The sequence below is a fragment of the Herpailurus yagouaroundi genome, unplaced genomic scaffold (assembly GCF_014898765.1).
Source record: "Herpailurus yagouaroundi ecotype Mexico unplaced genomic scaffold, PumYag 197, whole genome shotgun sequence".
Taxonomy (NCBI): domain Eukaryota; kingdom Metazoa; phylum Chordata; class Mammalia; order Carnivora; family Felidae; genus Herpailurus; species Herpailurus yagouaroundi.
In genome coordinates, this window is record NW_024412428.1 from 5,784,106 (window position 1) to 5,809,118 (window position 25,013).

The 25,013-nt window shown below is 45.0% G+C and overlaps 1 protein-coding gene across 9 annotated transcripts in view; it reads left to right on the top strand.

The window, feature by feature from the left end:
• WASF3 (WASP family member 3) overlaps positions 1-25,013 on the top strand; it is a 118,959-nt gene that overhangs the window by 45,767 nt on the left and 48,179 nt on the right. The gene's annotated exons all lie outside the window — the stretch shown is intronic.

A 25,013-nucleotide genomic window follows, 5' to 3' on the forward strand; every position in this document is an offset into this window, starting at 1 on the left:
TAAGAAATTAGAAGGCAAAGAGCAAATTAAACGCAGACCAAGCAGAGAAGATACGAAAGATAAGAGCAGAATTCATTGAAACAGAAAACAGAAAAACTGTAATCAGTGAAACCAAAAGCTGTTTTTTTTTTTTTTTTTAATGAGATCAATAAAATTGATAAACTTGTAGTTTTTCTCTCAGGAAAAAAGAGAGAGAAGGCAGAAATTTCTGATATCAGAAGAGAGAGACCATCAATGTAGATTCTACAAAAGGAAGTTAAAGAGAATATTATGAGCCACTTAATATATTTGATTACTTAGATAAATGGACATACTTCCTCAAAGACGCAAGGTACTTAACCTTACTCAAGAAGCAGCAGATAATCTGCATAGCTCTTTATTCAAGAAATGGAATTTGTAGTTAAAAATCCTCCCCCAGAAAGAAAGCTGTAAGCCCAAATGGTCTACTGGTGAATTCTACCAACCTTTAAGAAAGAAATAATACCAATTATATACAAAATCTTTAGAAAATAGGAGGAATAGAACACTGATTTATTTTATGAGGCCGTTATTACTCGGATATAAAAAACAAAGACATTTCTCAACAGAATATTAGCAAATTGAATAAAGTTTATATAAAAAGGATGATACATCATGCCAAAGTACCATTTATTCCAGAAATGCAGGATTGGTTCTTCATTTGAAAATCTGTCATGTCAAATTCACAGTATCAAGAAATTAAGCAGAATTTTTAAAACCTCTATAACTATCTTAATAGATACAGAAAGAGCATTTGATATTATTTATCATTTATTCACGATAAAAACTCAGAACAGTAGGAATAGAAGGGAGCTTTTTCAAGTTGATAAAGGTGTCTGTGAAAGACCTACAGCTAAGAATTATAATTATTGATGAAAGACTTCATGTTTTTGCCTGATTTTAGCTCACTCACCGTTCTTACTCAGAATTGTCCTAGTCAGTGCAGTAAAGCAAAATCAAAAACAAAAACATATATATATATATATATATATCCATATACATATACACATATATATACACACACACATATGTGGATACACAATATATTATGTTATATATAGCATATGTAATACATATATATAATATATATGAAAAATACATAAAATATACATTTATAAATATGTATATATAAAATATATAAAAATATATATATGTGAAAAATTAAGGTTGTATGGCAAGGGACCTGAGAAATGAGCTTCTGGCCTTCTAGCCTCTGATACAGGGAAGGGTACAGAAGAGGTGGGAATAAATGTTAATACCAGTAGACCGTATTTATTACATTTTGGTTTCTGTGATCATGATGTAAAAATTATAAGAACAAGGCCACATTTATGTGACTTGTGGTTTTAAGTTACTGTTTTCTCTAGAGTTAAAAGTCAGCATAATCTGTTGAGAGAGCTGTGGTTCAGCATTTTCTTCTTTCTGTTAATCTAGCCAGAAAGCTTTGTGTAGTACTTGAAAGTTATGCCTTGGTTTCACCTTCATTACATAACTTATTCTTTGGTTTAAAGAAAAAGACTGAAACAGTGCTAAGATGTTCTCTTAAATTCTAAGAGGGCCTATAGAATTACTTGTTGAATCTGTTACAACTATCATGTATCTTTGGATGAGTTAAAATTATTTTGTATGCTTATTGTATATATCTTAGAATTTGTTGACATGTTTTGCATAATAACGTAAGCCACATATTACGCCTGTTGATTTCTGTTAAGTAATTTCCATACACATACTTTTATGATGGGTGGCAGTTAAGAATTGAGGGAACCCTGAGTCCTTGTCCCATTTGCCTGGGACCGTTGTATGGCAAGACATTGTGTCTGTGGATGGTGTTACTGGAATCATTTCTAAGTCTCTTGCAATCAAATAGTTTCTCAGCCTTAGTGGAATGCTTATAAATGTAAACAAATATTTAATAACTGTGTGCATTTCCATTTTAATTACAGTTGACCCTTGAACGGTGCAATAGTCAGGGGTGCCGACTTCTGCTCAAATTCACATACAACTTTTGCCCCCCCCCCCCCGCCAAAAAAACTTAACTACTGGTAGTCTTGACTGGAAGCCTTCCGAATGATATAAATAGGTGATTAACATATATTTTGTATATTATATGTATTATATACCATATTCTTACAATAAAGTAAGTTAGGGAAAAAATGTTATTAAGAAAATCATAAGGAAGAGAAAATACATTTATAGTAGTGCACTATATTAATTGAAAAAAATCCACTTATAGGTGGACTATGCAGTTCAAACCCATGCTGTCCAAAGGTCAGCTGTACATGTTATCGGCCATATCAGTTGGCATGGCAGAGTGGCATAGTATGGGGAGTGTAAGTTTAGGAGTTAACAGAAAAATTTGGGGTTCAGATGCTAAAAACATACAGGCTCTAAGCTTTTGAGCAAAATCCAGTTCAGTCCTTGATCCCCATTTCCCTCCTCTGTAGAAGGAGGATAATCTTGACGAGCTGCTTGAAAATATTAAAAATAATACCCAGAGCTTCTAGCAGACAGTGGGTGCTCAAACGGTGATGCTCATAGAGGATCTTACTTGCAGAAATGTTATAAGACTTTGGTATCTGACAGAGCTGGTTTTGAATTGGATTGGAAGAATTAATATTAAAAAAATGCCTATACTACACAAAGCATTGCACAGATACAGTGCAATCCCTATCAAAATTCCAGTGGTATTTTTCACAGAAATAGAACCTAATTTTAAAATTTTCATGGAACCGTGAAAGATCCTGGATAAGCCAAAGCAATCTTGAGAAAGAGGAGCAAAGCTGGAGGCATCACGCTCCCTGATTTCAAACTATATTGGAAAGTGATAGTATTCGAAACATTATGGCACTGGTATAAAAGCAGACACACAGATCAATGGAAAAGAAGAGAGAGCCTGAAAATAAATCCATACATATGTGGTCAATTTATGACAGAGGAGCCAAGAATATTCAGTGGGACAGTCTCTTCAATTAGTGGTGCTGGGAAAACCAAACAGCTACATGCAAAACAATGAAACTGGACCACTGCCTCTACAGCATACACCAAACTTAACTCAAAGTGGATTAAAGACTTAAATGTAAGACCCAAATCCATAGAAGTTCTAACGAGAAAGTATAGGTGGTCTCGGCGATGAGTTTTTGGATCTGAACTTCAAAAGCAAGGGCAACAAAAGCAAAAATAAACAACTGGGACTACATCACACTAAAAAGCTTCTGCACAGCAAAGGAGATCATCAAGAAAACGAAAAGGCACATCACTGAATGGGAGAAAATATTTGCGACTCCTGTCTCCGATAAGGGGTTCATATTCACGATATATATAAAAAAGTCATACAACTCAATAGTAAGAAAAATCTGGCAAAAAAAGGACAGAAGATCTGAACAGATAGTTTTTCAAAGAAGAACTGGAGGGGCAAGCAGGTACGTGGAAAGATGCGCAATATCACTGATCATCGGGAACGCGTATCAAAACCGTAATGAGCTAGCCCCTCACACCTATGACGATGGCTGTTATCAGAAAGACAGGATGAGGTGAGGATACAGAAAAGAAGGAACTCTTGTGCACTGCTGGTGGGAATGGAAATTGGGGCAACCACTATGAAAAGCAGTATGGAAGTTCCTCAAAAAGTTACAAGTAGAACTCCCATATGATTCAGCAGTTCCACTTCTGAATATTTATCCAACGAAAACGAAAACACTAATTTGAAAAGATATCTGTACCCCCATGTCATTGCATTTTCAATAGTTCAAGATATGCAGACAGCTTACGTGTCCATCAGTGGATGAATGGATAAAGAAGATGTGGTATATGGAAACCAGAATGGAATATTCAGCCATAAACAATAATAAAACATTACCATTTCTAAGTACATGAATGGACCTTGAGGACTTTATGCTAAGTGAGATAAATCAGAGAAAGACAGATAGTGTATGATTTCACTTATATGTGGAATTAAAAAACAAAAACAGGGGTGCCTGGGTGGCATGTTGGTTGAACATCGACTTTAGCTCAGGTCATGATCTCCCAGTTCACGAGTTCGAGCCCCGTGTTGGGCTCTGTGCCGACACTCAGGGCCTGGAGCCTGCTTCATTCAGATTCTGTGTCTCCCTCTCTCTCTCCTGTTCATGCTGCTCTGTCCTTCTCTTTCTCTCTTTCTCAAAAATAAATAAATATTAAAAAATTAAAAAAAAAAAAACCAACCAGGGTTATAGATGCAGAGAGCAGATTGGTAATTGCCAGAGGTGAAAGGTCAAGGGTGGGGAAAAATGGGTAAAGGGTTCACAAGGTGCAGACTTCCAAATATAAAATAAATAAGTCCTGGGAATGTAATGTACAGCATGGTGACTATAGTTAGAATATTGTATTGCATATTTGAAAGTGGTCAAAACAGAGTAGATCTTAAAAGTCCCCATTACAAGAAGAAAAATGTTGTAATTATATATGGCGATGGATGTTACCTTATTGTGATGATTATTTTACAGTATATATAAATTCCAAATCACTGTGTTGTACACCTGAAACTAATACAGTTGACCCTTGAACACAGGGGTTAGGGGTGCCGACCCCCCAACACAGTAAAAAAATCTGCATATATAACTTTTGACTGTCCAGAAACTTTACTAATAGCCTGTTGTTGATTGGAAGCCTTACTGATAACATAAACAGTTGATTAACACATACTTTGTATGTTGTATGTATTAGGTAACTGTATTCTTATAATAAAGTAAGCAAGAGAAAAGTCAGTGTTACTAGGAAAATCATAAGGAGAGAAAATACGTTTACAACACTATACCATATTTATAAACAAACAAAACCGTGTATAACTGCTCAGTTCAAACCTGTGTCGTCCAAGGGTCAACTGTATAATGTTATAGCTCAATTAAAAAAAAGAAAAAAGACTGGCATCTGACAGAATCTTTTTCTCTTTACTTTTTTTTTGGGTTTTGAATTTAAATTCCTCTGCCTGCTTTTCAAGCCTTGATCTCTTTTTCTTTTAGTTGGGCGCAATACCAGCCTGTAAAGTGGTAGCGGGACATAAATGACATCATGCATACAAATGCTTGTATATGCAAATGTCCCCATTTGTCATCTTTAACTGGTTCACTACCATTAGCCTTTTGACTTGGTTTCTTTGGTTGGTTTTTTATAAAGTTACCCAAAAACCCTGCCTGCTCCTTTTGATGGCGCTCGTGATTTACTTGCTGGAATGTTCCAAAGAACGAAGTTGATAGGATGCCAGATTTGATGGTTGGAGACCAGGTACCTAGGTTGCAAATTTCAGAAATTCTACTATCTCGTATTTCTCTTAATGCTTTCGTGGCCCAAACAATTGGGAATAGTTAACTAAAAGAGCCATTTAATTGTTCTTAATTTTCTTTCATGAGCGCAGTTTCCAGTTGCCAAAAATACTGCCATCAGGATGCTTTTGTTTCTAAAAACACAGGAACTCATGTTTAGTAGCAGGTATGCTAAGGAACAGTTGGTAGATTCTACAGCTTTATTGCTATTTTAATTTTATCTCATTTTATTGTGTTCATTCATGTGAAATTGCCAACATTTTGGATGTTTTAGACCAACAAGAGTGGTAATTTCATACGGTTCAACTTGCTGTTTCGGGGTAAGGTGACAATGTGTGCAATTGGCAAATTCCCTAATTTTGTAGCTTATAATTTATTGTTTCCTCTAAAAACATAAGTTTTAATTCGTTTGGATTCTGTAAATTTGTTTGGTGAAGGTCATTCTCACATGCAGAAGAGGAAGGTAGAGAAAAGTGATACTTGTTTCTTAACAACAACAAAAAAAGGAGATGCTAATTTTTGAGGAGACTTTAAATTTATGGTTAACTGGATCATTAGAAGCAAAAACTAGGGGCGCCTGGGTGGTTCAGTCAGTTAAGCATCCGACTCTTGATTTTGGCTCAGGTCATGATCTCAGGGTCATGAGATCGAACCCCGAGTTGGGCGTTGTGCTGGATGGGCAAGGCTCTTGCTTCTCTCTCCCTCTCTCTCTCTGCCCCTCCCCAACTAGCATACACGCACACATGTGCTCTCTCTCTCAAAAAAAAAATCTAAACCTTGAGGTCACAGGTGATACCAGGTAAATTCTGAGTACCTCAAAATTTTTCTTGAATTAAAAAAAAAATATATTTATTTTGAGGAGAGCTCAAGTGGAGGAGGGGCAGAGAGAGGGAGAAGAGGATCCGAAGCAGGCTCTGTGCCGACAGGCTTGACGGGAGCGAGCCAGATGTGGGGCTCGAACTCAACTAACCGTGAGATCATGACCTGAGCCACCCAGGCGCCCCCTTCTTGAGTTTTAACAAATTCTTTGGCATCAGCACCGTTCAGAAAGTCATGTCTTTGGCAAGTGATAAAGTGCTGTTGATGGTTTTAGCTTCTGAGTGTTTATTGACGTATTTTATGTTATTAAAACAAGGCTAATTTTGCTTAACTTTTTTAACATTGTGTTTATAAAATGTGTGTAGGTCGCCTGTTGATTATACCTTGAATAAGGAGCTGGCGATTTTGGTTTGTTTGAAAGAGCATTAACGAAACAGGTACTTCACGTGGGTTATATGTTATAGTATCATGCTAAATAGCGTATGAGCACGTCATGTTCACCACAGTGTGGTACTGGTAAATGGCTTCTTCCTCTTGCTGTCCAATTAAAGTAAAAAGGAGGTGGTTAAAGGTAGTTAGTTGGTCAAGTGAACATTTATTTGCTAAAGAGGAACAATGTCTAGGGGCGCCTGGGTGGCTCAGCTGGTTAAGCGTCCGACACTTGATCTCAGGGCTCAGGGAATGATCTCATGGTTTGTGAGGTCGCCTCACCCCGGGCTCTGTGCTGAGCGCGGAGCCTGCTTGGGATTCTCTGTCTCCTTCTTTGTCTGCCCCTCACCCCCTCGGAAAAGAAATTAACAAACTTAAAAAAAAAAAAGATAGGCATGGTATCCAGTGTTTGCATTCCGCTTTCTGGTTTTCAGGGCGTCTTCAGCTGGGCCTTCTCATCGCAGCCCTTTCAGGCCACTGGGCAGATGTTATGGCTGCTGTGTGTTAACTAAGGACTTGGGTGTAGTGGGGTTTCAGTGACTCCCACAGGCCTCTCTGCTCCTGAGGAACCGGGGCTTCTGCTCGTGTGGCTTGTTGGGCCGTGCTGGAGAGAGAGGCCCCTGGAGGAGAGCCAGCCGTGCTCAGACTGCGGCACACTCCCTGATGAGGTTGGTGAGGCAGATTCCCTTCAGGTGAGGGAATTCTGTAGGAGGAGAACTTTCCTTTAGGGAACTGAGCTCATTTCTGTTTATTATGCCGCTAACCGGCCCTTTGTAAATACTCTCGGAGCGGTGGCCTACCTGCTAAATTTATCTGTGTCTGTTTCTTCTGCCGGGATGTTTAGTCCTGGGTCCGTGGCCAACAATAGAGTTGTCTCTACAAGGCCGTCGTGGTAGAACCTGAGGGGTGAAGAAATATTCAGTGATCTCCCAATTAGTTTTCCGCCCTTATCTCTTGTTCGTCTCCACTGATTCATTTTGTGGACGGTTGTATCGAGGTGTAATTGACATACGGTAAACTATGCATATTTAAAATGTACAGTCTGATAAGTTCTGACATGTGCACACACCCATGAAACCACCACCCCCAGCAAGAAAGTGAATCTACCATTACCCACACAACTCTCCTCGTGCCCCTGGTCATCCCTCCCTCCTGTCCGTCCCCAGCCTCCAGCCTCCAGGCCACCACTGATCTGCTTTCTGTCACTGTAGATTAGCTTGCGTTTCCTAGAACGTTATTGTGAAGGAAGAACACTCCTCCGTGTGTCTCTTGTCTCATAAATTCCTCACCACAGCACCACCTCACTTCTGACGGTAGACGTGTGGGTTTTCCACACATCACGCAATTTGACCACAGCAGCTGGGTGTCCTGCCATTTAACTCATTTATTTCCCTGGAGACCACATCGGATCCCGCAGACTAAAGGTTCTGTCCCCCCCCCCCCCCCGCTTCCCCCATCTGCCCAATTTCAGTCTCAAGCCCAGAATGTTCAGTCTCAAGCCCAGAATTATATTTCACATAATCCAACCGACTGGCTGTAAATTGGGGGTTCCCGTGCCCCCACTTCTTGGGTTTTATTAATTAGCTTGAGTGGCTTATAGAACTCAGGACACCAGTTCACTTAGTAGATGACTAGTTTATTATGAGAGATGTTAAAGGATGTGGTTGAACAGCCACAGGCCTGGCAGAACACAGGAGCTTCTGTCCTCATGGAGTTTGGGCTGTGCCACTCGTCGGTATATGAATGCATCCTGGCTCACCGACCTGGAAGGTCGCTGGATCGTGCCCTTTTGGGTCTTTATGGAGGTTGATTACCTAGGGACAGTTGGTTAAATCACTGGCTCCTGGTGACTGAACTCAAGCCTCTCCTTTTTCCCCAAAGCTAGGGTGGCTGGGACTGAAAGTTCTAACCCTCTAATCACGTGGTTGGTTTCCCTGGCAACCGGCTCCCACCTTTCTGACAGTAGGAGTGTCTTTCCCAAAGTCACCTGGCGAGGTTGAGAGGGATTTGTTATGAATATCAAAATTATAGCTCTTCTCACTTAGGAAATTCCAAGGATTTTAGGAGCTCTGTACCAGAAATGAGGATGAAAACCAAATATAGATCTCTTACTATAAATCACAGTATCATAGGCCCCTGGGTGGCTCAGTCATTTAAGCATCCAACTCTTCTTTTTGGCTCGGGTTATGATCCCAGGGTCATGGGATCGAGCCCCATGTGGGGCTCTGTGCTGACAGCATGGAGCCTGCTTGGGAGTTTCTCTCTCCCTCTCTCTCTGTGCCCCTCCCCACCTCAAAATAAATAAACTTAAAAAAAATATTTTTTATTTTATTTATTAAAATTTTTTTTTAAAGTTTATTCATTTTTGAGAGAGAGAAATAGGGTGTGGGTGGGGGAGGGGTAGAGAGAGAGGGAGGAGACACGGAATCCAAAGCAGGCTCCAGGCTCTGAGCCATCAGCACAGAGCCCGACGTGGGGCTCAAACTCATGAACAGTGAGATCATGACCAGAGCCGAAGTCGGAGGCTTAACTGACTGAGCCACCCAGGTGCCCCTAAAAAAATGTTTTTTAAAAAAGATTCTCCCTCTGTCCTCCTCCCCCACTTGGGTACTCTCTCTCTAAAATAATAATAATAAAAAAAATCACAATATCACAATTATGGAAATGGAATCGTACAGTATACACTCTTTTTTTCGGTCTTTTTTTTATTTTTTAAGTTTATTTTTGAGGGGGAGAGACAGAGACAGAGTGGGGGTGGGGAAGGACAGAGAAAGAGGGAGAAAGGGCGCAGAGCCTGATGCAGGGCTCAGACTCAAGAACCGTGAGATCATGACCTGAGCCGAAATCAAGTCGGACACTTACCCGACTGAGCCCCCTGGGTGCCCCTGGTCTGGTTTTTATTCAGCACAATTATCTTGAGATTCATCCATGTTGTTACATGAATCAGTACCTCATCCCGTGTTACTGCTGATTAGTAGAGTTTATTTATCTATTCGCTTGTTGTGGATTTAGGGTGGTTTCTATTTTTGGATCATTTTGGCTACCACAAATAAAGCTGTATGAACATTCGTGTACAAATCTGCGTGTGGGCGTTATGCTTTTATTTCTTTTGCATAAATACCTAGGAGTGTGTGTTTAACTTTCTAAGAACGTGGCAAACTTTTCAACAGTGATGGTGTTATTTTACGTTTTCTTCAGGGCTTGAGCATTCCAGTCGCTCTGTATTCCTACCAACACTTGGTGTGGTTGGTCTTTTTCTTTTTTTTTTTAAGTTTACTTATTTATTTTGAGAGCCTGTGAACAGGCACGAGCAATGAGTGGGGGAGAGACAGAGGGAGAGAGAGAATCCCAAGCAGGCTCTGCCCTGCCAGTGCATGAGCCCCAAGTTGACCTCCATCTTACGAGCCGTGAGACCATGACCAAGAGTAGGATTCTTAATTGACTGAACCACCCAAGGGCCCCTTATTGCATATATTTTAAATCTAGATCTTTTTTTTTTTTTTTTTTTTTTTTGTCATTTCTGGGGATTTGAAGCCTAAGGAGAAGCCTAGACTAGCTTAAGGAGAAGTTCTCATGTAGATTTGTTTTTCTTTCTTCAGTCGTCCCATTCAAATTATAATAGCTTTTGAAATGATTTTGTTTAAAGAGCCAATAACACCCCCCCACACACACATACACACCCTAGTTCTTACAAGTTTCTCATTTTTTTTTTTTTAATTTTTTTTTCAACGTTTATTTATTTTTGGGACAGAGAGAGACAGAGCATGAACGGGGGAGGGGCAGAGAGAGAGGGAGACACAGAATCGGAAACAGGCTCCAGGCTCCGAGCCATCAGCGCGGAGCCCGACGCGGGGCTCGAACTCACGGACCGTGAGATCGTGACCCGGCTGAAGTCGGACGCTTAACCGACTGCGCCACCCAGGCGCCCCACAAGTTTCTCATTTTGATTGAGAGATTTACTTAGTATTGCTAGGGCCTAAGAAACAATAGTAAGTTAACTGTAATCCCAAATCAAGGAATAGGAGATGGTCACTTTCTCTTGTCCCAAAGGTCCTGTTAAACTGGGAAGTTTTCCTTACCGTACCCACACACAACAGCATTTCCCTGCTTGTCCTTAGAGACTGGGTACATACTCATAGTCTCCTGCACATACCTTTCTGGCAGATGTCAAATGGGAGTTGAGTTACCAAGGTGTCATGCTGAATCATGCCCAGTAGAGGCGTAGGTAGAGTGCTTCCCTGGCCCGGGAAGTAGGATGGAACACAAATATCTGGGTTTCTGGAATAGTTAACCAAAAGCCAGTCCCATTGTAAAAGCTCACATATTTCGAAAATACAAAACAGAATAAGATCAGGACATCTGATGCTTTATGCATCAGCAACAAGGCAGCATCAGGAGTTGAGGGACCAGACAAAACCCCGTTTAGAAAACATACTACAATATCTGCCATAAATGGAGCCTTGGAAAGACCAGCTTCTTCCTTTCACGGTTGGAGTTGACCACTCGCAACAGGTGCGCGGTTCAGTGTTGGGAAGGTAGCAGGAAGGAGAGGGACTATGTTGAAGCATCATCTGAGAAGTCAAGGCTTACTTGCATACCAAGGCAGAGAATTTTTGCGGCCTTGCTGCCTTTATACACTGATAAAACACAGAAATGAAATAGCCTTGGCTTGTTGGTATATTTACAGATGGGGTTTATAGGAGGAAGGCTTGCAAATGGGAATGCGGTGGGCAGAGCCCCAGCAAAGTCAGAGATTGAGCTAATTTCTCCTCTTCCTTGGCAAATGTCCACAATGTGGGAGAGTTGGGGTCTCTTGGTCTTGCTCTCTGACTGTAAAATGAAGAAGTTAGTCTAGATCTCCCAGGCTCCATTCATCCAGCAAAAGTTTATTTTAATAAAGAGCCGGTTTTGTTGGGCTGGTCAAAACAGGGAAGGAAAATAGTGTCTGGCGAAAGTATCTTCGAGGTTCCTAGAGTAGTAACATGCGTGGGGATAAATTTGTACGCACAACAAAGAAATAGAAGACAGGCGTAGGCTCCAATATAAAATATATTCTCTAGTCCCAGATATACGAGTATCTGGTTGTATGGACGCCAGGGCCATTGGAAACAGAAGACATATTTTATTTTATTTTATTTTATTTTATTTTATTTTTTATTTTATTTTAATTATTTATTTTTAATTTTTTAAATGTTTATTCTTGAGAGAGAGAGAGAGAGAGAGGGAGCGAGCACGCCAGCAGGGGAGGGGCAGAGAGAGAGGGAGACGCGGAATCTGAAGCAGGCTCCGGGCTCTGAGCCGTCAGCCCAGAGCCCGTTGTGGGGCTTTAACTCAGGAACTGCGAGATCATGACCTGAGCCAAAGTAAGCTACTTAACTGACTGAGCCACCCAGGCGCTCCTGTTATTATTATTTTTAAATGTTTGTTTTTGAGAGAGAGAGAGAGAGAGAGAGAGAGAGAGAGCGAGCATGAGCAGGGGAAGGGGAAAGAGAGAGGGAGACACAGAATCTGAAGCAGGCTCCAGGCTCTGAGCTGTCAGCACAGGGCCCGACGCAGGGCTCAAACTCATGAACCGTGAGATCATGCCGAAGTCGGACACCCAATCGACTGAGCCACCCAGGTGCCCCAAGACGTATATGCTTTAAAAACATTTCATATCTAATAGGAACTTAGTAATTTATTTAAATTAAAAAAAATCCAGACTAAAGAAGGATATAAAACAGAGCATAAGAATCAGTTTAGCTAAGTGTAGCTAAATAGAAACAAATGGTGGAAGGTTCTAGAACAGAGACTTTTTTTTTCCTTTTTTTGGGGGGGGGCACTCATCACTCTTCCCCACAATAACCAGGAGAGAAAAGAGAGGAGAGGGACCTAAGGATTTTTCTTAGCGATTGTTCTTTGCCAGGGTCCCCACTCTGCTTCTCTATATTCTCACTTAACGATAAATTGCTTTTTGTCACCTATACTGGCTTTGAGGTTTCTCCCCAAAGCAGAGAAACTGCAAGACAGGAGCCAATGGGGAAAGCGTTGGTGGGGAGAAATCTCAACCTAGACATCTGACCTCTGCTTTTTCAGTTCGAACCAGATATCAGCTTCCACCTGAAGTGTCTTTTGGTGCCTTTTGGTAGCCCACAAAGGGCAAAGGATCACTCTGTGTCTCCGAATGTCCTCCAACAATAGGTACGGGACACACGTTTCAGGTACATCATGTTATTCGGCAGACCTGAGTCTCCTGTTGCTCCCTGGATGCTTGCTTGTTGCGGCTGCTTGGCAGTTTTTAAAAATAATGCGATGCCTCCCACGGACCTGGAGTAAGACCTCTGTTCATCCGCTAATGCTTGTTGAGTAGCGGCTCCTGCGTGCGGGGCGTGGCGCTACAGGCCTGTGATGCGGGGCTCCCTCCTCCCCACCGCCCTGCTGCTGAATCCTTCTAGTTGTGTTTAAATTTAGTTTCCCGGGTGTGAGAAATACCTATAACGTAGGGCTTGTCACACTGGGTTGTAACTTAATTTATATGCCTGGGTCTCTCACTAAACCATTAATTTTTTGAGGAAAGGGACTCTTGTGTTATTTTCGTCTGTTCTTCGTATTCCCACTGAATACGCACTAATAATAAGTAATAACTAATGAGAATAATAAAAACGCACTAAAGCTCTAGAAGATAATGTCACAGGTTGGGAGTTGAGGAATCCTGGGCTCTTCCTTCGGCCTTGGGAATGTAACATTAGTGGGAAATGTCTTCGGGGACTGTCAGTAGGCAGGCAGCGGGCTGTGAAACGAGGGTGCACACACATGGCCCTTGCCCTTCGGAATCCACAGGGCCCGGTGGGCAGTGTTGGTGGGAGGTGAGAGCAGGGGCTTGGAAGCAGTGTGTCACTTAGTTCTGTATGAGCGTGGAGACAGGACCACTCCTGCTTAGATCGCTCTGGAGTACAAATCTCATACATACAAGTCAGCGTGATTGAAAAGCCAGACACGGGCGGCACGCACACGTTGAGTTTGGCGTGTGTGTATCACCCGAACAGTGTGATTTGGCTCTGCCTCGAGTGGCACTGATTGCCTGGCACCTCGGCAGTCAGAGCCAAGGTTACCGGCGCATCCAGAATAGAAAAGACAGAATCATTAACACTGTCAAGTTCTGCAGGCTGTGCGTGCTCTCAGAACTCCCAGGATCGTCTTTGTGGCTGCGGAGTGGAGAAAGGAACCTGTCACAAAGCCTGTTGGTTCAGTTTTGTACACTTAACTCTAACGCTCAGTAATACGGTTTTAAAATCTGTCCTAAAGACTTAATGCAGTTACTAGAAGTTACTCTGCATCCGGTCAGCCCTTCGTACGATTGTGGAATAAGCTGGGGAATGATCACAGTTGTGGGTTGTGGGTTTCAATTTAATTTATACTCCCCATGGCAGTATGTTCCATGCATGAAAGCTATTGTCTGTACTCCTACGGTAGTGTTACTCCTTTGTTTCCAAAACAGTTTGCTCACTTTGGGGTCTGCGTACACAGATACTTAGAGTACCCTCAGATGGTCACTCCTCAAGAATGTCCGTTTGCTTTCTTGTCCCTTTGTGAGTATAGTTAGCCGTTTCAACTCAACAAAAGAGGAAGCTGATGTGTTCATCTTGTCCTTACCATGCTGCCAGAGAGTTTCTTTTCCAATTACGATATAAAAAGTTGGAAATGAGCATTGCTTCCATCAGTAAGAGAGAGAAGCCAGATGATCTATAAAGTAATAACTTATCTTGAATTATAAAGAGTAGCAAGCCCTCCTGAGGAGAGCAGGACTCTTAAACTATTTTGTTTTGCAGAGCATGGGACGGGGGGACAGGTGACCACCATCAAAGTGGCTAAAAGGAGCTCTTAAAGGTTGAGTGTGAGTGAACACATCCGTTCGAATAACCAGGAGCCTAGATACAAGGGGGGTTCACACTCACAAGCTCTTCTCTGCAGGGCTCCACCAGGCACTGGTAAGAAAGAAGAGGGACTAGACAGGACCCCACTGGTGGTGCGGCCATGCGGGGGATGGTCGTACTGGGGGACTGGTAGGCTGTAAGGTCCCTTATTCTGCTCCTTCTCTCCTTTGACACAGAAGTTGTTGGGAGGGCAGCAAAGCCCCCAGGACCCAGGTAAATGTGAATAGCCAGATGAAGAAGTACATGGGATGAGGTCTGGAAGGGTCCCAGGGACCAGAGCTTCTGTCCCCAATTCCCACAGAGTTGAGATTTGCCACCCTCCTGGTACATGAATGTGTTCACCAACCTGGGAGATCTCCACACCCCATAGTTTGGGGATTTTTAATGAGGTTTCATCACATAAGCATGATTGATTTCCATTTCCCTTCATTTCCAGTCCCTTTGCCTCCCCCATGAGGGGGAGGTGCAGAGAGACAGGAGGAAGAAAGAGAGTCCCAAACAGACTCCACGCTGTCAGACCAGAGCCCGAGGTGGGGCTGGATCCCATGGACCCCATGAACCGTGCGATCATGACCTGAGTCAAAATCAAGAGTTGGAAACTTAACTGACTGAGGCACCCAGGCGCCCCTCAAGTATTTTCTCTGGATAATACTTTCTTTCTTTTCCTTTTGGATTTCCAGTTACAAGTATGTTACACTGCTGATATTGTTCCATACTTCTTGGATGTTCTGTGCTATCCTCTGTGTTTGTGAAAGCTCATGCTTTCTCTCTCTCTCTCTCAAAATAAAGACATAAATATTCTTTTTTTTAAACGTTTTTTTAACGTTTTTACTTATTTTTGAGACAGAGAGAGACCGAGCATGAGCAGGGGAAGGGCAGAGAAAGAGGGAGACACAAAATCCAAAGCAGGCTCCAGGTTCTGAGCTGTCAGCACAGAGCCCAAAGTGGGGCTCGAACTCACGGACTGTGAGATCATGGCCTGAGCCGAAGTCGGACGCTTAAGTGACTGAGCCACCCAGGCGCCCCAAACATAAATATTCTTTAAAAAGAACACCACTTAAAAAAAATACTTGAAGAGTTGCTGAGAATTTTCCAAAATTGATGGAAGCAAAAAAAAAAAAAAAAAAAATTAAATAAGGAAATACATACAAATCCAACAATTTCAGAGAGCAAGAAATGCGAACCCCCCCTCCAATTCTATAAACACAAGAACCAAGCTGCTGAAATACCAAAGATAAACAGGAATATCTTAAAGGCAGCCATAGGGAGAATAAACATTGCAAATGGAGGAACAAAGATAATAGTGGAATAACATCTGTAAAGTACCAAAAGACAAAACAAAAAAGCCTAAATCTTGGCAACCCAAATTTCTATACCCATCAAAAATATCTTAAAAAAAAAAAAAAAAAAAAAAGGACCATGTGAAGACTTTTTAAAAAAAAAAGAAGCCGAGGGAATTTTTTTTTTTTCCCTAGGAGATCAGCACTACAAGAAATGTTGAAAGAAGTTCTTTAGGCAGAAGGAGTGCCAGATGGCAGTCTGGATCTACACAGAGAAATGAATAGACCCTGATATGGTGAAAAATGAGGGTGAACATGAACGTATCAGCATTGGAGAAAGAAGACAAAAATGCACGCTTCCGAGGTTACAGCCGATGTTCACACACGATGCACGATGTAGTTCAGTAGTAGTTGAAGGTAGGCCGTGATTACACATAGATCGTAAGATGGTAGGGAAACCACTTTAGAAAGGTTAAAAGTGAATAAACGCCAGTTATGGAGATGAGACATCAGGAAAATAATTACTAGAGGACAGAAAGACGGCAAAGTGGAGCAAAATGCAGAACATAGAAGACCACTGGCAAGAAGGTTTAAATTCTACCTTATCGTTACTCTTGAAAGAAAGTACATGACCTAACCACACCGATTAAAAGACAGAAATTGTCATTTTGGACAGAAAAGCAAGACCAAACCGCATGCTGTCTCAAACCTACTGTAAAGACACGGAAAGGTTAAAATTAAAAGGAAGAACTTACATTGCGTAAACACTGGTCAAAAGAAGGGATGACTGAAGTAGACTTTGGGACGGCGATCAAGCTCGGGGGTGAAGGGAACGTTACATAAGGACAAGGGGTTTATTTCACCAGGAAGACGTGATGATCTGAAATGTGTGTGTAGATTCAACAACAGACCTTCAAAATACATAAAAACTGATAGAACGCCAGGGAGAAATGGACAAATCTATTACTGTGGGCAGCCTCAAACCTCCTCTCAGGGATTCAGGGAACAAGCGTACTAAGAATTAATTAAGAAAATAGAAGATCACAACATCATCATCATCAGTCACCACAGCTGAACGCACGTCTGTTCGCCAAGACATACGTGTGGAATGCTCACCAAGACAAATCATGCTTTGGGCCATAAGACACGTCTCAACAAATTTAGACAAGTCCAGACAAATTATGTCTTCTGAATACGGTGAAATTAAACTGAAAATCAGTAACAGTAAGTGATCTGGAAAGATCCACCAGGGACTTAGATTGCTGAGATGACAGCTCATCCCGGGTGGTTCGGTGTGGACGGGAATGGTTGGGAAAAGGGACACTCCGAGAACTTCACACCGTTTTTAAACATTTGTTGAATTGCTTTTGTAACCTTTTTAGAAAAGACATTCCAATTAATCATTCTATAGGAAGACTTCAGAGTTTTATAATACGGAATTTCATTTTATGTATTTTTTTAAATGTTTATTTATTTTTGAAAGAGAGGGACAGAGAGAGCGAGCATGAGCGGGGGAAGGGCAGAGAGAGAGGGAGACACAGAATCCAAAGCAGGTTCCAGGCTGTGAGCTGTCAGCACAGAGCCCATCGTGGGGCTTGAACTCACGAGCTGTGAGATCATGACCTGGGCTGAAGTCGGACGCTTAACTGACTGAGCCACCCAGGCGCCCCAGTGTATGGAATTTTAAAAAAGAGGTTAGATAACTTATTGGAAGAGAGAAAAGTTGCCTTTAAGTAGAAAGCACACTGATATTACTTGAAATTCTTTAATCATTTGACTTAAGTCAGAAGATTACCACTCTGGGAAGTGAAATGCCAGTGTTTGGACATTCAGCTGCCATAGTAAGTCAAGTTGCAGGAGAAATTCAGGTGTAGGTTAATTGGACACTAAATAAAATTAGAGGGAAAAAATTAAGTATCTTACTTTAGGAATGAATGTTAGATTAATATTAAAATTTAATAATACCATCAGTATGTTACTTTTTTTTTTTTGCCCAGCACACATTTTCATGTGAGCTGTAAGGAAGGTAGGGAAGGTGTAATCAGCACACACAGGGACTCAGGGTTAATTTGTTAATGCAATTCATAAATTGGAGTAAAGAATACGTTTGGCTCTATATTCGACATTGTCTTCCCCATTGTTACCCACTTTACCCATATTATTCTCTGCTGGTCACCAATCCTTTCAGTTTTTCACTATACCTCGCCGATCGTTGTACTCACCCTTTCTCGTTCCACATTTGAGGACCACAATGGAGAGGGTTATAGGAACAGTGAAACGTGATGTGATTCAGTGATGGAGAGGCTGGGGGGTTAAGAGAGTCCTCATAGGAGACGTCTACGAAGTGAAATTAGCCATGTGAGTTTCTGTGGACACGTATAGCTGCTGGGTAAAGTATAGCTGACTGTGTTTGTGAATTTATGTGTTTTTTTTTTTTTTTAAACCTTGCCTTGCTGGAAAGAACACGTTGGAGGCCTGTCCATGGGTGTTAGAAGCCAAGGGGGTCGAGGGGGAAAGGACACCAGGTGCTGGAGGCTAGGTTCTGATGCTGCCCATGGTACAGAAACGTGTGTCCGGCCAGCCTGAGGCAGCGAGCTAGAACTGGAGCCTCAAATGAACACTGTGATTTTCAGAGGGTTGTCAGATCCCTTAAAAATTGGGTGGAAGAACGGCTCGCCAGCCTTGAGAAATGGCTTGCCATCTGCCTGGGGCTCCAGAAATAAACCCCAAGCTCTCGGTGAGAAATTAGAACCCTCGTCCTGTGCCAGGGTCTCTGTCAAAGCAAACACAAGGTTGCTGTGTCGGGAAACTCCTGAAACGAGGTGCGGAGAAGAAAGCCCCACCGTGAGAAACAAGTTAACGACGAGATAGATGCTCCAGGAAATCGGCAGGTGCGGCACGCACACGTGCGCGCACGCGCGCTGACCGAGCACGCTAGGTAAGGTGGGTAATCAAGTACCCGGATCCTGCTGGAAGCGGACAACAAGATGCGTGTCGCCTGGCTTGCACGCGTGCTCCTCCCTGCCCTTTGTGTAAACGCAGCCTTCTTCCTGGTCCCAGTCGGCTTCCTCTGCCCCATGGGGACTCTGGTCCCTGGCCCAGGGGGTCCAGGGTGCTGCCCGGAGCCAGAACCTGCAGTTCCCTGGGACCTTGACCGTGATCCCTGCCGGAATGAGCCCTTCCTGGCCCTCCAGAGTCCAGCGGGCAGGGGCAGGAACACAGAACCCCTCAGTGGGCTCTTGGCAGTGATGGTAAGTGGGTCGTGGCAGCTTCCGCCTCCTGGCTCCTGAACCTGCGTGCCCTTCTTAGGGACGCGGTGCCACAGAGCGGTCTTCGACCTCGCAGACCGCATCGTGAAGCGTGGCACCCATCCTGTCAGACCGTCTCTCGAGCTGGTGCTTCCGTGTGCTTTGAGAAGGCGGTTGCGGCACTCGGGGTGGGGGGTGGGGGGGGCATCTGCATCTGGACGGTGTGGTGTGTGTTACCTACCACCCACCGTGTTGGGTCCAGTCCCGAGCCTCCCCGCTGTGAATGGGGGGCCCCTGGTCACATGCGGCGACGGAGCGATCCCATCGGGCAAATCTGATGCCGCGGCCTCGTGGGGGGCGGGGGGGTTGACACGATCCAGGAGTCTTCCCACTGTGCCCGCTCCCCACTGCCTGTCCCGTATGCTTGTATCCAGACTTCCTTGTCCCTGCTGCTCTCGTCCGTTTCTTCTCGTTCCCCTGACCACACAGCAGGCAGCCCAGGCATCTGGATTTTCAGCTCAGGCTCCCTCTCCGTTCCGCACGAAGCGAAGCGGGGTGAACTGCCGTGTCGCACCTCCGCGTGCGGGAAGATTTTCCTCTCCGGTGTCTTCGAGGGCAATCCCCAGTTGCTGCTGTAACAGAGCCGTGGGCGCTCTTTGCTTTCGTCCCTGACGTCAGGCTGACCCGTCTGTCATCCAGGCTCGTGCCTGCCCCGCTCTGCCCGCTAGACGTACGAGTCGGCGTTTCGCCGGGGGCACGGGCATGGAGTGCGCCGGCAGCTGTGGTGGGGGACGTGGAGGAGGTCTGGACTTCCTGCTTGTGGGAGTCACTTGTGCCTTCCACGCTGGCTCATTCTGGGGAGTGCCCTTTCCATCTGCTGGTGAACTGGTTGACCTACAAACCCAGCTCACGGGGGGGTGGGGGGGGATGGGGGGATGCGTGCGCCTTTGCTGTTCGTGACCTCTACCAGGGCCTGGTAATGCACATGCCAGGAGCTCAAAGGGCATATCATTCTCTGCTGTGATGGCGTGGCCTTACTTCAGAATCCCAGGGGGGTACGTTTGATTCTCCGCCTGGCACTTGCCAGGGGCTCCTTACTGCACCTGTTCCCGATACGGACCCCTCCCTACCGTCCAGGGTCACTGGATCCTACGGCCTAAACATCCGGGCCGCTTGTGCCAAGCCCCGGCCCTGCTGCAGAGAAAGCCTCTTGCTCTGGGCCCCACTCCCAGGTGGCAGCCGCTGTGCCACCCGGTCTGCGGGCCAGAGCAGCATTCCCAGCTGCGTTGCCCCCACGACCCAGCCGAGTGGGCGCTGCACTTCCGTCTTTGTGGATGTGTCTTTTACTCAGGAGGGGCTCTCCCAGCATGCCCCCAACTGCCACGCCCCTAGAAGCTTCACCAGAGTTGCCACATCCAGAGCCTTCCCACGCTTTGTCTTCCACGCTCCCCCCGAAGCTTGTGTCTCTGGGGCACAGCCACCCACCGCTTGCTTGTCCTCCCCGGGCTGCCTGATGTCAGTCTCCCCCGCCAGGCCCGGCACCAGTTCCCCCGCTGGCACGCGGGAAGGGACGTGTGCAGCCCGCATGGGTCACCTGCCAGCCGTGGGGGCGAGGCCTGTGCGGCATCCCCCAGTGGTGTGCTGACCACTTCCGGAGGGAGCTGGGGGGTGGTGCACCCAGCATCCTCATGGGCATCCGTCAGGAGTCCCGTGTTCCAGTTCTCAGGATCCCTGAAAACCGCAGCCTGGATCTGCATACTAACAGAATGCTCTGACCGAGCATTCGAACATCTTGAGTTCTGTAGCTGTCACGCAGTCCAGTCCGCAGTTCCATTTCAGGTCACTACGGGTCACCGATGAGGACCGGTTTACACCCACCAGGAAGGCTCCGGTGTTCTCTCACTTAGCCATTGACTGCTTGTTCACAGCTTTCGGTCCCTCATTACCCTTACGCAGGCCATCAGTGCAGGCTAGCAGCCACGGGCCAACCCTGCTGCTGTTGTAGATGTTTTTTACCTTCTGGATCTTCCACGGGTCCACACTGTTATTCCTGTCGTGGCATTTCCCTCCACCGGACAGTTTCCAGGTCACTTACGGCTCAGTCCCGTAGCAGGTGAACCAGTCTTGTGGCGGGACTCTTCACGCCTGCGCTTTCAAGACGGCCGCCTCCTCCCCTGCACAGTGGTCTGTGCACGAGGCCCGTATCCCTGGATTACTACCCCTTTTTCTTAAACCACTCCCAGAGCCTCTCCTATTTGTCTGGGTCCTCGAGAGAAAGCCATCAAGATGGGGTCATACCTGCGAGGGTTTGGTTACGGGAACTGTGGTGTGGAAGGAAAGAGAGGAAGCGAGAAGAGGCCAGAAGAGGCATCAGACCGGGATGCAAGCCTGACCCCCCCCCGCCCCAGTGAAGTGGGGGGTTGGGTAGAAGTGTCCTCTCCTCGTTGGCCGTGCATTCTGAGGAGGGTTGGGCAAAGCCCTGTGGTATCCTTGTCTGCCTCTTGTCTTTGCCAGTTTGTCTGGGACTTTATTCTCATTTCTTGGCCGTGACTGTGGCAGTCTCCACCTCCTGTGGCGGAGGGGTTACCCATGCCTGCTGTTCGAGAGAGCAGCAGCTGAGCTGGGTGTGGGGTCCCACTTCCGAATTCCCAGGGAAGGGCTCTGGCCTGCTTTCAGCCGCGTCTGGAATCTAGTTCACGGTTATGTGAACCAGGTTGTCTGTCTCTAAATTGAAACATTTCCCAGAAAGGTTGGGCGAACTACAGGTTTAATAGCAATACCTTACGTAACCTCTAATAATCCATAAATGTATGATTAGCAGTCTTTGATTTTTTTTCTTAGTGCACAGGATGACTTTGAAGAATGCTCCGGATGCATCCTACTTCTTCAAGCGAAGGAATCGAGAGGCATACTTAAGTGATTTGTTGGTGACTAATTGGGTTAGTTCATTACGTGTCCGTTTTTGTCGTTGCAGAGCATTTTCAAGAGTAATGAGTGACCCAGCGTTTTCCCCTTTACCTCTACCCTGCCGTTCAGTGTATTCAAAACTGGATTAGTGTCAGATAAAATAAAGGCCGGCCGGGGGAAAATTCACGTGTTAGGGTACTTCACCCTGAATCGGGAAGTCATGACAGTCATTGCTAGGTAATTAGAACTTTCCAAAGGAACTACAAAGCCATTTTTCTAAAGTTGAGAGGAGAGTAGCATTTCCTCCCCCTGTTGTATCGTTCGTATTTAGACAAGTGTGGGGGTGCCAAAGAGACGTATAACGACCGTGAGAAGTGAAGGCTGGGATTCATTAGAGCTGAAATACTGGAACAGCAACACACACAGTGCCCAAGGAGAGGGCCAAACAGAGACGTGTCTGCCGACACGTGTCGGCGTGTAACCAGCAGACGGTTTTTCAATGCTCGGGTTGTGTTGGGGACCCTGGAAGTCGGTGTGGGAAACACAGAACTTGTAGGCTCAGTCCCTGAATTCAGAAAGCTTCTAGTCCACTTCGGGAGGAAGTCCTAGCCTGGGGCCAGGCATGTAGACTCCTGCAGTTCGCTTGCATTGGTAAGCAGGGACACAGATACATCGCTGCCATGTTGCTTCCTTGGAATCCTTCTCAGACTTCCCTGTTGTCTTAAAATACAGTATGCTGGGGCGCCTGGGTGGCTCATTCGGTTGAGCGTCCGACTTCGGCTCAGGTCACGATCTCGCGGTCCGGGAGTTCGAGCCCCACGTCGGGCTCTGGGCTGATGGCTCAGAGCCTGGAGCCTGCTTCCGATTCTGTGTCTTCCTCTCTCTCTGCCCCTCTGCCGTTCATGCTCTGTCTCTCTCTGTCTCAAAAATAAATAAACGTTAAAAAAAATTTTTTTTTTTTAAATACAGTATGCTAATCGAAAAGGTGGCATACGGGCTGGCCGGCAGATCAGGAGGTGATACCATAAGGTAAATGTTACAGATCCCAAGATGAGGGGACTGCGTGGGGGGAAGCACCGGGTTTGGGGGGTACCTGGAGACAGAGCGAAAGAGGAAGCTGGCATGGAGAGCCTTTATCGCGGTTTCTGTGGGGAAGGATGGATAAGGCAGGCTGAGCAGGTTTGGGATTGGCTACTTGGAGTCATTTCAGCAGGCTTTGGGGCGTAATGTTGTCCCCGGTTGTCTGGCACCTGGTCCTGGGGTGACTGGGGCAGTTGGACGGTGGCGTGGGGTGTGAGAGCGGATAGAGGAGGTGCGGGCTGTGGGTTGATAGGTTTGCATACGAGAGGCGAGCCCCTGGGTGAGTTTACCAGCTCTAGGAATTGGCTAATCCCCGGAGGACCGATGCCTCCAGGGACCTCCATCTGGCTCCAAGATGTCAAAGCATCAGAATGCAGAAATAAAAGATGTGGGTACTGCACCCGCTTAGACTTCAGCTTTTTTTCTTTGGTGCCCTAATAACGCCTTAAGCAAGCCTCTAGGTGAGCCCTTTCGGTGAGGCCGCAGTACCCATGGAGCCTCCCGTGACCCACCGTGTTGAGCCAACAGTTCACTGCGTGAACACAAGAGGGGGCTGTCTTAAATACGAAACTGAGGGCCTTTGGCAGGGGGGGTGGGGTATCAGAGTGGGCCGTGAGCACCTCTGACTGAGAACATTGGGAAAATTCTGTGCGCGTTTTCAAGATTCCCTCGAAACAGCCAGTGGTAGCTCCCACATATGCCCTGATGAATGGCAGGTATATCCGATATTGGGGACCCAGCCCAGGGAAAGAGGGGAGGGAGGTATTAACTAGCTGTGGCCGTGTTTCGGACATGTTGGTGGGACCTCTGTGATACGTGGATGATTAGATTTCTGTGCATTTGAATAAATCGTAAGAGATAATGGTGGTAGGCCGGGGGAGGTGTACCGGGAAGGTTGCTGGGCATGTCAGAGGCTGAAAAATACGAGTAAAGAGTGACATTTCATCCTGGATGAACACAGAACGAATGTGCAGGAGGGGCCTGTTACATGCGTAGCCTTCAGCTCCTAAATCTTACATTTACCCCAAACTCTCATAAATCCCTCTTTTGAGAAATTATTTAAAAGCTAATTCACACTTGGGCCAGTTTCACAAATCGGCGTTACAAGCAGGCTGCCCGCGAATTCAGTCTTCTAAGAACATCCAGTTCGCTAGCTTATCTGTGCCGTCCTTAGAAGCTTTTGCCACCACATCCCTCTCCCCCCCCCACCCCCGATCGCTCCGTGCTTCTTTATGGATATCATGGTTTTTGTTGCTTAATTTCCTTCTCGCTTTCCTGGAGTGAGTCCCCGTTTTCAGTAGTTTTCTTTCCCACACCCTATGCTTTTATTAAGTTTGTTAATGAGTTTTCTCTTTTTCCCTTATGACAAATTCTGGCTTTCTAGTTCATTTTATTGTGATTAGTTACCATCCTGTCCTGTTGTTCTAATGTGGTTCCGGAAAGAAATGACAACTCACAGTAAATCTTCTGTTTTTTGCCTTGAGACTTGGACCTCTAGAATTTTCATATTTTAGCATTCCTTCCTTGAGTGTGTACATCTTCTTTCACATAATTTCCATGCGAATATTGTTATCTTTTGTGGTTCAGCCTTATCGTCGGCTAGTAAACCGCTCCTTTTACTAGTATGATAGAAATAATAGTTAACATTATAACAACATATAAGATGTCATTAAATTAATAATCAGTCACATTTCTTTTAGTGCTGTTACAGTTCAGGCTGTTCTAAATGATTAATATATGTAATCGTTCATTAGATTCGCACTCTCTAAGGTAGGGACTGCTATATTCTCCCCATTTTACAGGGAGGAAACAGGCACAGAGAGGTGAAGGGATGTGCTGTAGGCATTGCGCCTGCGTCAATGGGAGTGGTATTTGAATCTGAAAATAGGGTCAGTGTGTTGAACGACCACCTTCATGGATATAAGGCAGAAATAGTCGATTAAACGTTGGATAATTGGACAGAACTTTTCCTTTACAGCTCTCACCCCCTTTCGCCTTCCTTTGCTTCGTTCTCCACATTAC